Here is a 12,283-nt window from a genome sequence, read left to right on the forward strand (position 1 = left end):
GTCTCGGTTTGTTATGTTTGAACACTAAAGAGTTTGTTGGGGAGTAGTAATTGAATTAAATTAGTTATTATTACAGGTTGGTGTTACGTTAATTAGAGTGAGTGTAGGCGGCAAGTTAGAGTCGGAATTTCTTCAGTTGATAACGATGGATATTGGTTTTTTTATATCGTAGGGGGCAAACAAGCTTCCGACATACATGGGCAACCACCCTCGAGTTACTTTCACTATGTAGGTCATCTTTTAATAACTAATTAATAAATTAAAATGTTAGTATTTTATTTTTTATTTTTTCTTAGAGTTATTCTTCTTTGTTGTTGGTTTTATCTTTTGTTTATTGTAATCCCATACAGAGTAGTCAGAGATATTACGAAAACTTGTCGAGGGGAACACAAAAAATTTCATTGGATTTAAAATATTAAATACAACGTCATCTCATGGGGGAAAGGGATTGTTAGTAATGTGGAGATACCCCGTTACTAGCAATGTACCAACTTGACCTCCACGCGGTTTACCCTGAAAACCATCGTGATAAATTTCTGCTAAATATGTTCTCATCTTATCATCGTCCACTGGTGCCCCGCCAGCGTAAACCGTTAGCGCAGGCGGATGCACCATACTATTATCATCTATAAAAAAAAAAGTCATCTCATGCTTCTATCCTGTATTCATTTTAATAATTGGAATGGCAGATAAGCTGACTAGACTATACGTAGTAACCGTCACCTATACATGAACAGCACTACGGACACCACTCATTGCCATTCTGGATGTGATGGTATGCTTTTATCCTATATAATTACACTTCTTACCTATCTTCAACCAATACACAGCTTATAATTCAAGATGATTGGAGACTTAAATAGGTACCTACTAATGTACACATGTAGCACACGCTGACAACTTTTCAAAAAGTCTACCTCCGTAGACTGTTTTACTATTATTTTACTGTGAATATAGAAACAGACAATAAATATTCTCATATTAGAATTTGTTTGCAGATCCCTAAAATAAACGCTGATACAATCAGCAATTATATAATGTACCTTCATAATTAATAGTGATAAAAAAATTACAGACACAAGCGGCCAAAAATGTCCTCTATATGAATAAAAATAGCCTTTTACTCTAACTTTCAGTTAATTTCCAAAATAGGTTGCTATATACCAATTACACATAAGAAACATCATGTATGAGTAAAAATATAAAATGTATAATACTTTATGAAAGCCAGACTCGTCTGGTCTTTGCTCTGGTAGCTTTGTAACTCATAGAAAAAGTATAAGTAGTAATAAAATTATCCTATGACTTTGTAATAATAATATGATCAATAATATTATAAAGAAATATTTACTTTCAAATTATGAAAGTATGATGTACACATGGTCGCCCTGGAAAACATATTTTTTTTATAATATTTTTAATGCACAAAACATCTAATCCAAGAATTATACTGACAATAGATTCTGATGCACAAAAGGCGATCTTAACATACGCAACCCATTTTCAACCCTTCCAGACAACCTTTAGGTAGAGAACAAACAAAAAAGTGATATGTAACGCATGAATAACACGTTAGAATATACCTATATATATATATAGACAGAATACTATTTCAAATGAATATTAGAAAATAACATATAAATATTTAAATACCTACACAAAATATAAGTACAAAGTATAGTATATTTATATATACTATAATTGAAATAATAAGAAGGACAACAGAAGAGGAGAATTAACATGGAGTGGTAAAACTGAGTTCTTAAAATTGTTCGTGTAACTAATCTAACTTCATAATCATTTTATCATCCTCTACGGATACCCCGCCAGTGTATACCGATAGCGTAGGCGAGTGCACCATTCCATATGTCATCTATTTACTCAGGTCAAAACATTTAAAATTCACTCTGCAATAAGTATACTGTTTATAACTACTATTTTCATAATAAATGTTATCCGTTTCCGTGGTGTAGCGGTTATCACATCTGCCTAACACGCAGAAGGCCCCCGGTTCGATCCCGGGCGGAAACAATTGTTTTGTTCCGATTTTTCTTTTATTACTTAATTAATTATTTTTTTGCATTAAACTTAGCGGTTTATTTCTTTCTGTAATGAATTAGATTATTTTTTTCCCAATAAAGCGTGCAAAAGTAGAGAAAATTATTGTTTACTTTTTATACCTAATTGAATTGCTGAGGTATCGTTTTATGTTTTCTATTTTCACATAAAATCCAGTAAGAGATAATTAGAAGAATCAGTAATAAAAATATTGTTTTTATTGGACGTATGGGTGAAATTATAAAATCTTACTAACATTATTAATGCGTAAGTTTGTTAGTGTGAATGGATGGATGAATGTTTGTTCCTCTTTCATGCAAAAGCTACTGAATGGATTTTAAATACACTTTACAGTAATAGTTTATACATCAGAATGACACAAGCTGTAAGTTTCACGCACGTGAAAGCACAGTTAGTTTTATAAATCTATTGAAACATGTTGAATGATTTGGTATTTACCTACCTATGTCAGAACAAATACTAATGAATATTTAATATATCACTTATTATATTTATATAAAAATTCATATAAATGCAACTTTTGTGTAATATAATTATACAAAAGATCAATGAAATAAATCGTATAAAAAAATAAAAAATCCAATGTAAGATAATATAACTTACATAATAGCCCCATCTATACGTAAAACGTGACACTAAATAACTCAACTGTAACTACAATACAGTTTTGTCATAGAAATATCACTACTGCCCGCTAGATGGCGCTGTACCTACCGGTAAATAAACATTTTATGAATATTTGTAATTGCGTTTATATTCTTAAAATAATTTGAACAATTTTAATATACGTACTATTCACTCTACTTTTTTCGAATTATTCATAATTACGTAGTATAATCCCCCTTGCAAACCATACTAAATAGTGGTGACTAGTGAATTCACCATAATAGATTGACTGGTCTGACTTCATCATTTTATCATTGAATGGTGCCCCGCCAGAGTATACCGTTATCACAGTTATTAAAATAGTGAATTAAAATTTCAATACATACTTTTATTTTAAATTGACAAAGTTTTTATTTATATGTATAATTAGCTGTCCCGGCAAACGTTGTTTTGCCATATAAATTAATTATTAAAAAAATTGGGGTTGTTTTTTTAGAAGGGTGAAAATTTACCGCCATAATCATGTATTTTTATATAACCATATCATAAAAATGATGATAATTTTGTTTAAATTCGTTTGTCTGGTCACACCACACATTTACCATGAAAAATAATTTAGACGATTCTAAACACCTAGAAAGCTCACATGTTTTCGTTGAGAATGATATATGCGTGTCGGTAATTACGGGAACGAAAACTGACATGACATTTTAAATCCCAAAAGATGAACAAATGAGTGATGTTGCGCAAGTTTAATTTATCAAACAATCTTTTTTTTGGGCTTACCGTTATAATCATGTGAACGGGTGCATAGCAGTGGTAACGATGATAATTTTATTTATTCGTTTGTCTGGTCACACCACACACTCACCACAGTCTCACCTAATTTAGACGCTAAACAGCTAGAAGGATGATAAGATGGTTGAGGACATATGCATGTGTAATTACGGTGACAAAGCCAATGAATTTATCACGAAAATGTCAACAAATGAGTGGATACCATGACATGGTGCATTCGCTATCAACCAATCTTAAGATTATAAGTCTCACGTTACCAATCCCCTTTCCCCCCGCTTATAGAGACTTGTCTACTCTGATAGCAATGACTGATTTATTGTGTTATTGAAGTAGCTAGTATAGATATTTATTTTAGTATTTTTTTAACTTGCTAGTTTCTGTATACACACATTTCAAAATGGATACAACTAAATTATTGAAAAGAGCAACACGCAAGTTTCTTGCTCGTTCTTCTTGTGATGAGACCGCTTTCCGAATGGGCGATAGATTAAAAAAAAAGTGATGACTATTCAAAAGAACTTCAATGTAAGTTTATTTGAATAAATGATTTTCTGTTCTATTCTAATCTTGGCTGGCTCACTGTTATACTCGTGAACGGGTGCTGCTTGTAGAGACTTGTCTGCTCTGATAACTATGACTTATTTATTTTATTACTCAAATAACTATTATATTTATTTACTTTTATCTATCTTGCTATTTGACAGTTTCTATTCACTTAAAATATTAAATACATAATGCTGAATAACATTTATTTATAAGAGTAATTCGTAAGTTTCCTCCTTCTATGTGACGCAGACAAATCTGTGTGGGTCACCCACTTTGTTCACACATAAAGAATTCCAGATAATCTTTATATATCTATTATCAGAGTTGCAGTTGAATGAACCCACTGTAACATAAATGCATTGCACTTTTTATCAGTCGTTGCATTTTTTTTATCGTACTCTGATCTTGATTCGCTGTAATTTTTATAAAAATCATACCTACGTAGTATTGTGTGATAGTTTATTTATAATCTATTTGCTTAGAAAATATTATCTTTTTGTGAGTAATGCATAAACAGGATGACAGTCATTGTAACTTAGAAGTGATACAGTTTATAACATTTACTATTTTTTTGCCGTCAAGCAGTTTTAAGGGTGAGCAAGGATAGTTAAATTACAGGATATGTAAGGGTATCACCTGACTTCTCTTGAATGGTAAGACCAGATACCACGATTTACCATTACCAAATTTTCAAATCTTCAACTGGTAACAGTTTTGTCAGTACCTTTATGCCTTTAGCGTAAGCGGGATAGTCATATGAATATCATCTTCTTAAAAAAGAAGTTATTGAGATGGCGGCAACATTTGCGCCGCATCTCGACTACCTATGCGTCTATATATGGGGGGCTGAAAATGAGTAATTACACTGAGTATTGTTATACTTTCTTTATTTGATAAAAACATTACTATCTAACAGGGCAAATATTGTTTTGCTATGTAAATTAATCAGTTATCGACCAAAAGAGAGAAAGTTATAAGAAGGATGAAACTTTAAGGATGCATATATTGTTAATGCCAAATCATAAAAAAATATTAAATTGTCCAAAAACTAAGAAAGAATAGAAAATGATTAAAGTACTTATATTGCTTTTAAAAAAATGATTATTGTTTCACAACCGACAATAAAAAAAAGGAACCACACTTATCACTTAGAAGTATAAATAATATTGAACATATAGACAAAATTTAAAAAATGGGATTTTATATATTACATTAGATATTAAATTTAATTGGGTGTAAAATTACAATGATTATTTAAAAGAGCAACACGATTCACAAGAACGAGCAAGAGAATTGCTCTCTTGCTCGTTCTTCTTGTGATGAGACAGCTTTCCGAATGAGCGGTAGATTAAAAAAAATATTACTATGACTGTTCGAAAGTGCTTAAATTAAGTTTATTTAAATAAATAATTTTCTATACTAGATATATCTAAGAGCTGTACCATTACTCTCCACTTTTTGTTAAGTTGGTTATAATTTATTGGTGATAATTAATTTTCCATAAACAACAGGGTTTTAGAAAAAAATAAACTGGGTCGCGTGATATAATGGCGACCAGGAAGTGATCACAATGGCTTTGATTCTTCTCATTTTGCTCGGTTGCGTGAAACTGGTTGCACTTTTAAGATCCGCGCTACAGGCGGTTCCGTTTTGTTGATGTTTATTTTATAATAATAAATAATAATTTATTTATTTTCTTACTTTTTGCGCATTTCGTTATTATTACAATCATGGAGTTGAAATTAGTAAGAAAAAATTACAAATAAATAAAATAATTTTAAATAATAGACAAACGATTTTAATTGCCTAAATATTGTATATTTTTATACGTATCTAATCATAATATGATGATTTATAATATTTTACAAAAATGAGTTTAGATTTTTTTTTTTTGTATAGCTCATAAATTTCACCATAATCGAGTCAGTAATATCAAATATAAGTAGAAAATATTTAGTAATATAGTACGCAAAAATGAGTTTAGATTTTTTTGTTACTTTAAGACCTATAGCTCATAAATTTCACCATAATCGATTCAGTAATATCAAATATAAGTAGAAAATATTTAGTAATATAGTACGCATTATGGATCATACGTATGTATGTCATAATATTGATCACTACCATACAATTCGGGTGGATACTACAGTTGAGAAGAACTCGCAAGTAATTCAACTGTACGTGATATAATATTTTAAATCAATTGTATATAAAAAAAAATAAAAAATATATTAATAGGTGGTAATTACGGTCAAATTTCTATTCAAATTCAATAAATGAATTGCCAATTGAAATTGCCTTATAATAATATTTTATAACACTTACAAGCGCCTCTAATCTCAAGCTAAGTAGAGCTTGTGTTATTGGTAGGTAATAGACAACTGATATAAATGCTTAGATACATTCATTTTGTAAATGCATACATAATATACAGAGAAACCTATATCGATACGAACTCACAAATATAAATGTTTGCATCGAGGAATCGCACCGGCGACCATCGGAAGTAATACGCTGTGCTAAACCACTGCACCACCGAGGTCGACAGATTTGTTATCTACTATCTATAAGTCGACAAACTTTGCAATCAAGTTCTCTGACTTTTTAACCATCTGCATATGTCTTATCTTTTACGTAGGTATATTTTCATGCATATAGCATTTATTGACTTCAGTATATATATGCTATATATATATATATATACGAGTATAATACGTGAAGCAAACATTTGTAGTCAGTTTTATGTTTGTATCGGTCTGGGTGTTTCCCATGTATATTATATATGTATTTATTTACCAAAACTATATCTAAGTATTTATATTAGTTGTCTAGATGGCGCTGTGTTAATTGTCCAGGGTTAAATTATTATTAATATTAGAAGTAAAAACTTTCTTTTTTTTACGAATATTGCGTGACGGAGGCGTATGGAATTTAGCACACTTATAATTGTACGGACGAAGGATTATACACTTACAGTTTATCAGAGAAGGACTGAAGATTACTAATATTCTTTAAAAATATTACTTATTTGACCTCACAAACTAACAATAAACAAAAGAGTATGTGTGTATATTCAGGAGGTCTGAGAATAGGACGTAAACTATAATATTTTCTATACCCCTACGTGATAAGGGTCCATATAAATTTTTTTTCACCTTCATTTTCGGCATTAATTATACATGTAATCCAACATTTTTTACTATTCTACAATCAACCCCTATTTTATAAAGCGATATTAGTAAATTTTTTTTTATACTACTATGGTGGCATCAAGCATACGGTCCATCTGATGGTAAATGGTTACTGTAGCCTATGGACGCCTGAAGCACTAGGGGTGCCACGTGCGCGTTGCCGACCAAAAATCTATTTATATGACAAAACAGCATTTGCCGGGTCTGCTCATATACCTATTTAGTATTAAAAAGTAGTAGTTTATATTAAGAATTGAAAAATAATATTTTTTTTTTAATTATCCATAAAATATGCGTTATACACACACTACCATATATTTGACATACACAAACACGAAACTAAAATACTAACCTGATCATCGGATGAATGGCGGTTCTTTATCGTGTGTTTTTCCAGATTTTTTGCCACGCACAACCACATTGTGTAATAACTTTCCATTAACGGTATTTCCGAACCAATACGATATTCAAGAAACCTTCAAGATAAGGGCTTATTTCTTCTTAAAAAGCTGGCAACGCAATTGCAATTTATCAAGTGTAGCTTGCCTGGCTAGGGTGCTTGCAAGCTCGTTTGACCCATATGCCATAAAAATAATGTAGCACCTAAAAAATAATTATTTTAATGACATCAAATTTAAATATCTTTATTCATGTAGATATTCTATTATAGATTTTTACGATATGTCGAGTCTACCGTCGGTTCGGATTCCTTTCTGGCCAAGAAAATTTGACAAGAAACTCATCTCTTATTCTATTCAAATGAGCTTATCCATTATTACAAAAATACAGATTAATTTTTGAATCTATCTATCTACAAAATCAGAGCTATGCAACCTTACAATTAAATTGTAAATAAAAAAAAGTGTGAACACTCTGTAGACCAGTTAGGCGAGTGTTCCGGTCTACTTACACAGTTGGCCGGTTTCGGTTTATGTAACACCCTGTAGCAACACCTTTATTGCCATCCATTGACAACAAATATTGAATGATATTTTTATTAAGAATACAATATTGACTCTATAGCGTAACAAATCGCCAACGAAAACATTTTAAATTAAAAGTAAAACTTAAAAAAACAACGTTATTGTCGACAGTTAGTCGTAATTATTCCAGTTCACTTTTAACTTAAAATAAGTAAACAACTTTATATTCTCTTTTCTTTATATGACGTCCTCTGTAGTCTAGCGGTCTAGCACACCGCTTTACGTCCGATGGTCGCGGGTTCGATTGCTCGCACGGCACAAACATTTGTTTTCATGAATATGATTGTTTGTATAAGTCTTTGACTTTGTTTTCTTTGTATAATATGTATGTTTTTCCGAAAAAAAAATTATATATGTATTGTATCAGTTATCTAGTACCCATAACACAAGCTTTAGCTAGCTTAACTTGGGTTCAGATGGCGCTGAGTAAATTGTCATGAGATTATTATTATTATTTTTTTTTATAAAATATAGTGTTATTGAGAATGATCAGTTGTAATTATTCCAGGTAACTTTTAACTTTAATAAATTAAGAACTTTAAATTTTCTTTTCTTTTATGGCAGTTTCGGTGGTGGTATATACCGGAAAAATCTTGGAGACATCGTTTGTATTACCATTTTATAAAACGAACATGTTTTGCATCTGCGTTCCTAAATTTCACTGCCTTATCTGACCCTGCAACATAAACAAGATGCTAGTCGGATGAAATAGGTGACACTGATGTATTCAAATCAGTGATTTAGGCTAAATTACTCCTTATAACATTAGCTATCTGCAAGTGAAACTCTTTCAGTTTCAGAGATTAGCAAGAACAAACAGACATACATATTCCTGTAATTAATTGTTGGATGTAGGGACCGTATATACTAGTTATGTACAAATATATGCATTTAGTGATAAGCAGTACAAAGCGACGTGCGATTCTAGGTGAAATAGCTGATACCCAAGTATACAGCTTGTAACTTACCCCCTCCTTGAGGGTTGATTGTTAGTTATATGCAAAATTAAATAAAATCAACCCTACGCAATGTCAATTCTTGCCGTAAGGGTGGAAATAGATTTCTTTCTTATATGACTAAAAAAACTCTGCTAAAACATAATATTTTCATTCTTTCGGAATAAAAAAAACCTGACTCAATTTCGCATATTACCATAATATCAAAGAACAGTACCAGGCGAACATAAACAGTAGGTGGTCGATGATTAATTTATACAGAAAACATTCTTTCATTCATTGTATAATTTACAACAATTACATTATTTCTGGGAATCGTACAATGGCACCGAATGCAATGGCGGCCAAATATTTAGCTGACCAAACGATTTTATAAGTTCAATGAATTTCCTTTGCCCGCAAGTAGGTACTTAATATTAAATGAATGTTACTGCGTAGTTAGAATGTCGTTTGCTTAATATACTACTAGCTGTCCGCCCCGGTTTTACACGGGTGTACATGTATTTTACATATAAACCTTCCTCTTGAATCACTATCCATCGCTGAAAACTGCATTAAAATCCGTTGCGTAGTTTAAAATCTAAGCGAACAGTCAGTGGAAGCAACTTTATTTTATACTAACTATATTTTATTTTATATTACGTAAAGATGACTAATTGGCCAGCGCAACTTTGCCTGCGTCACAATTTATATTTTTTTAAAATTTTAACTTTAAATTAATTTTAAAAATTCTGTCATATCATATTTATTGAGAAAAGCATATTAATTCACTAAACGATTACTTAAATAACTAACGTGCATGGTAATAGTTGTTCATGCACGGGATTTCATTTAATGTTAGACATAGACACTTATATAAGTATACAAAGTAAATAAACTGGTTTTAAAATAATAGATAATCAGTTGAGTTTCTTTCCAATTCTTCTCAATTGAATCTGTATACTGAACTGAACTACACGGTAGGGAAAAAATACAAATATATAAAAAATTTGACATTCCTAAGCGCTGCAATGATAAATGATTTTTATTTGATTTTATTTATTGCACTCAAAAATAACATTGAGTATTCCCCGATTAATGTAATAGTTTTCAACGCAGTTCAGTTCCTCCACCTTCAGGTCGTAGTGTGATTAGCCTTCCTCGATAAATAGGTTATCCCACACTAAAATTATTTTTCATTTCGGATACCTGTGGGAAATCAAACTCACAAATTTTACTCGTAATCTAATAAATTAGTGCTAGTTTAAAAATGTAAAGTTATAACAATTATTTAAAAGAGCACTACGGAAGTTTTGTTTTCGTTCTTCTTGTGATCAGCTTTCCGAATGAGTGGTATTTTAAAAATTAAAAAATAAATGATGACTATCTAAAAGTGCCTCAATGTAAGTTTATTAGAATACATAATTTTCTAATCTATTCTATTAAGGTTTAATATCTTATCAACGCTATCTGCAGATGTTGCTTACCAAAAGAGGAAACGCCACTACACATCCTATGTGGTTATAGCCCTATCATGCATCAACGAAATATCTCCTTTGGAAAGTTTACACTCCTCTATCTTAAGGAGATAAAAAGCATCGCTCCTAATAATATCCTTCAATTCTTGTCCCTCACCGGTCTATGTAGTGAACTTTGAAAAAGGGCGAGAACAATAGATCTATACAGTATAACAGGTCTTAGCCCAATAGCAAGCTGACATTGAGGGTGACGCAGTTGGAATCGAGCCACAACGCGAGCTTCAAAGCGTTCGTGACCCTGGTCCCCACCAATATGCTGCCCACCTTCATGAAGGAGGATTACTGGGCGAAGGGGGTGGTCTATCGGCGCTACCGTGGCAGATTGCCGTCGTCAGTGCCGTGACCATAGAGACAATTTTATTTTACATATTTTATTATTATTTCTTATGTATTTTAATCTATAAGGTATTTATAATATGGGCCATGTAGCCTGAATTAAATAAATAAATAAATAAAAAAAAATAATTGTCAGATGACAATACCCCAAAACCCAAAATAAAAAATAATCTACGCTAAAATTTCTCTCCTTCCGCTCCATTCCTCAGCTATGCCCGGTTCATCACCGAAACTGCATAGACGAGTGTCAACGTACTATGTAAAGCATAGCGCAGTACACACGCACGACAAACTCGCACTTTACTATTTATTTCTTCGAAATTTAGGAACTTGTAGGAACGATAAATACATGCCAGACCATAGAACCCTAAAACTAATAATTAAATCGCTTTACCAGTGAGCAAATTGCCCTTGCAGCAACAAAATTCGCTTATAATAAACAAAAGCCACTGTTATCCGCAAGCGAAACCCAGTCAAGAGATATGTTCAACAAAATATGAATAATGGTAATGAGAACAGCCGTTATTTTGCGGAGATATAGATAGATAGATAGATAAATAGCTTTACTTTTCAAATTTTACATGTTATTATTCTACTATCCTGCAAAACTCCTGTCGGAGTTTGTGTACAGGCCCGTAGTTCTCTCTTATCTACTTACAATAGGTACATGTTTATATATTATTTATACATACATAGTTATACATATTTGAGAATTAGACATGTTTTTGTAGTTTATTTAGCTCAGAAGAATGTCAATCGTAGACGAGTAGAAGGATATGGGACTATAATTATGTGAGAGGAGGGAAATGAGGATGATATTAAGATGCTTAAAGTTAAGAATGGTATGGAATGCTAATCATATGACATATTAGGCTGACCTTCACACGATCCCATTATTTTAATTCTCTCCAATCATGTCGGTCAAATATATAATAATAATATCTAGTCCCCAGGTAGACATCGCTTGTGTTATGGGTACTAGACAACAGACAGACATAAATATAGTAATATATTTTTTGATACAAAAATAAAACACCAGACCAATGCATTCTGTGAGAAATCGAACCCGCGATCAAAAGTTAGGCAGTGTGCTAAATCGCTAACCCACCGACGCCGTCGAATATGTCCTGTGTGTGTACAGCCAGCACGTGCAAGGCCGCTGGGTCAACGGCCGCTGCACAGCCTCCTCTCAAGTTACTTGGAAAACTAAGTAAGCACTAAGTTTCCCTAAAACACATATTTTGTTACTTACCTTATTTTATAACTTATCA

General features: G+C 31.8%; 1 non-coding gene across 1 annotated transcript; it reads left to right on the forward strand.

The window, feature by feature from the left end:
- Nucleotides 1-1,958: 1,958 nt before the first annotated feature.
- Trnav-aac (transfer RNA valine (anticodon AAC)) lies at nucleotides 1,959-2,031 on the forward strand. Its single transcript has one exon. It is a non-coding gene; the product is annotated as a tRNA-Val (tRNA).
- The last annotated feature ends 10,252 nt before the right edge of the window (nucleotides 2,032-12,283 follow it).

The sequence above is a fragment of the Achroia grisella genome, unplaced genomic scaffold (genome assembly GCF_030625045.1).
Source record: "Achroia grisella isolate CSIRO2021 unplaced genomic scaffold, CSIRO_AGI_Agris_v1 utg971, whole genome shotgun sequence".
Classification (NCBI taxonomy): domain Eukaryota; kingdom Metazoa; phylum Arthropoda; class Insecta; order Lepidoptera; family Pyralidae; genus Achroia; species Achroia grisella.